Raw genomic sequence first — 3,929 nt, 5'->3', positions numbered from 1 at the left:
CCTCCATCTTGGGGTCGTGGCAGTTTGACTCCTTCATCACCTGATCAACAATAAGCTACGAGTCGCCCCGCATGTCAAGGCATCGTACTATGAGTTCGACGGTGATCTACAAGCCATTGAGGAGGGCTTCGTATTCGGCTGCATTGTTGGAGGCGGCGAAGTGGAGCCGAATCATGTAGTGCTGTGTACTCCAAGGGGTGAGATGAAGAGCAGACCCACGCCTACCTCGGTCTTCATCAGGGACCCATCGAAGTATATGGTCCAACATTCCGCCTAGACTTGAGCAGGTGGTAGTTGGGTGTCGGTCCACTCTGCCATGAAATTGGCCAAGACCTGAGATTTGATTGCTTCCCAAGGCGCAAAGGATAGAGCCTCCCCCATGAGTTCAATGGCCCACTTGGCTATCCTACCTGAGGCCTCCCGGTTATGGATTATCTCCCCAAGGGGGAAAGATGACACCACGGTTACCGGGTGGGATTTGAAGTAGTGACGCAGCTTGCGTCGAGCCAAGACTATGGCATAGATTAGTTTCTAGATGTGGGGGTAGCACATTTTGGTCTCAGAGAGTACTTTGTTGATGAAGTAGATAGGTCATTAGATGGGCAGAGCATGCCCCTCTTCCTGCCTCTCGACTACTACAGCCGCGCTGACCACTTGGGTCGTTGTGGTGATGTAAAGTAAGAGAGCCTCACCCTTGGCTAGCTGGTACCAGGATGAGGGGATTGGTGAGCAATGCCTTGAGTTTGGTGAGGGCTTCTTTGGCCTCGGGGGTCCACAAAAGCATTCTGATTTCCTCAAGAGGAGGTACAGAGGTAAGCCTTTTTCGCCGAGGCATGAGATGAAGCGGCTCAGAGCCACAAGGCATCCCATAACCTTATGTACTCCCTTGAGGTCTCAGATCGGTCCCATGTTGGTCGCAACTGTTACCCACGCTCAACAACAGATTGCTTCGCCACTTTGGTTTTGCTCCTATTTGGCGTTGGTAAGAATACAGGCAAGATGGTGGTAAGCCGCTTGTGATTTTGCATTCCACTTTCACCACCATCACCACCACTTGTTTCCTTTTAGTTGATAGGGATAATACTTTGGTGTTGTCTTTTTCTATCTTCTAACCATGGCAGGAACTCCGACGGACTTCAATGAGTGCGTGTCCAAGGGCAAGCTTGCAACGTTCATGACTGAACAACGCAATCTTATGACTGAGCTGACACGCAACGTGAACAATCTGGTCACCCGCATTGAACAGCTTGAGCAACGCCCTCCACCTTATCGTGCTGATGATGAAGATGCGGATGCTTTTGGTGATGAAGATGCGTATGCTGACGGTGGTGTCCATCGCCGCCTCAACTTCAATCATCGCGGTATGGCAGGTAATAATCATGGTAATAATGATCCTTTTGCTAAAATTAAATTTAGTCTACCACCTTTTGCTGGTAATGTTGATCCAGAGGCATATTTAGATTGGGAGCTTGCTGTTCAACAAAAATTTGATTCTCATAATGTTCCTGCTGAGCATAGAGTTAGACTTGCTACTAGTGAGTTTACTAATTTTGCTTTGTTCTGGTGGAGTGATCTTTGCAATGCCAATAATGCTGCTGCTGTGCCACAAACTTGGAATGTTTTAAAGCAACGTATGACATCTCATTTTGTTCCTCCTTATTACCAACGTGATTTACATTTGAAACTACAAACTTTAAAACAAGGTGATAAAGGGGTAGAAGCATACTATCAAGAATTGCTTATTGGTTTAGCACATTGTGGTATAAATGAAGATGATCATGATGCTAGTGCTAGATTTTTTGGTGGTTTAAACCATGATATACAGAACATACTTGATTACAAAGAATGGCGCAATTTTTTCCAATTGTATCATCTTGCTATTAAGGCAGAACGAGAAGTACAGGGACGCAAACAACACCAGCTTTTCAGGTCTAACAATGGGAGGAATTTTTAGCAGCGTTCCGAGCCAGAGACGCCCAAGCTTCCTGTTGCACCACAGCCGTCTACACCTCCATTTTCTTCTGGGGTAAGTAAATTGTCTAATGTGCAGTTTCCACAGCTGAAGAAAGGTGGCACTCCAGGTGCTTTTACTAGCTCCTCCTCGTCTAGCTCTAAAATCATTTGCCACCGATGCAAAGGCATGGGACATGTCATGAAGGAATGCCCCAGTCGTCGTGCTTTCATTGCTACCGAGGATGGATATGTAAGTGCTAGTGATGTTGAAGATGATTTAGCCCTTGCTGCTAACATTGATGCAGATCCCACCGAGAGCGATCAAGACAAGGAGGCCATCACCATTGACTCCGTGGCTGCTGCCGCGGACTACCCTAGCCTTCTTGTGCAGCGTGTGTTGAGTACACGTGTGGGTCATGAAGAAGAGATGAAGATCCAACGCCACAATTTGTTCCACATATATCTCATTGTGCAGGGTTGTCGTGTTCTCACTATCATTGATAGCGGGAGTTGCAACAACTTGGTGAGTTTAGATTTGGTTGACAAGCTTGGCTTGACCGCATGACAACATTCGTATCCATATAAACTTCAATGGTTCAATAATAGTGGTAAGACTAAGGTAACTAAATCAGCACGCATTAGCTTTTTCATAGGCTCTTATCATGATACTACTGATTTTGATGTTGTCCCTATGCAAGCTTGTTCCATTTTGTTAGGTCGCCCATGGGAATTTGATAATGATGCTTTACACCATGATAGAACTAATACATACACTATCATACATAAGGACAAGAAAATTACATTGCTGCCTTTGTCTCCTATGGATATTATTAAACATGCTAATGAGATCAAAAATAAACCTCCAACAGACATTGCTAAAAATAATGAGATTAAGTTAAAAGGAGGTGCTTTTCTTGCTACAACTCCTGCTACTGCTGAGTTATGTGATAATCCTGATGCACCATGTTATACTATGTTTTGTCAACCTTTTATGTCTGGTGCATTGCCTGCTGTCACTAACCTTTTGCAGGAGTTCGCTGATGATGGGATGGAGTCGAGGACGACTCCAATTCTACAAGGAGGGGATGATGAGGACATCGCCAAGATGGAGTCGAGGACGACTCCAATTCGAGAAGGGGAGGATGATGAGGACATCGCCACGCTGGACACACCGACGCCATGGTCTTCCCCAAGTTGCAATTCGTTCCCAACTCAGCTGCCACGTTGCCCTCGGATTCAGCAGACACATTGTCACTGTTTCGGTCATAACTCTCTCATACGACATTGAAATGGGCTGTTCTTGGATGCGTTCGAAAGGGGACGACGACGCCGTCGTTTTGGATCTGGTTCCAGCTCCAGAAGGTTCGTGGATCATTCTGTGTGACCACAGCAAGGTGCTGCATCACCTATTTGGGCCAACTTGGCCATGTATCGTGTCGGGCCGTAAGCCCAAGTTGTGGGCACCCAACCCCTGGCTGTCCCCAACCCTAGGTCGAGTCTTAGACTATAAACACAGCCGCCACCACTGCTACACAATTGGGTTTTGTTTAGAGTTTAGTTTTCCATCAAGAAATTGAATCGTTCATTATAACTGTGGTGACAAATCCTTTTACAGTGATCCAGGGCCCCCGTTCTTGATCTCCTCCACTGTGTCAATTAGTCCTTTGGAACCGAGTTCTTGAATCCTCTATTGATATCCGCGTCATTCATATTTGCAATTTCAGATTGTGTGTTTTACCTTCTTGCTTGTGCTCTTCGATTCGCTTGCAGGAAAAGCCTTCTTGGCGAGGTCAATCAAGTTGTGCTTGGTTGATAACCAATGGAGCAGTGGTGTAATGGTTGCAGGGTTCGAATCATGTCTGATTTGAAGCCGGATTGCCAACATCAAGATCTCCACAAATCGAACTTACCGGCTACCTCTCGGAAGATCGGGCCTGTACTCATCACGTGCTGTTGTAGCCCCTGAGGCCTCCCTG

This window comes from Miscanthus floridulus, chromosome 12 (genome assembly GCF_019320115.1).
Source record: "Miscanthus floridulus cultivar M001 chromosome 12, ASM1932011v1, whole genome shotgun sequence".
In the NCBI taxonomy this organism is placed as follows: Eukaryota; Viridiplantae; Streptophyta; class Magnoliopsida; order Poales; family Poaceae; genus Miscanthus; species Miscanthus floridulus.
Note: the sequence above shows the minus strand (reverse complement) of the source record.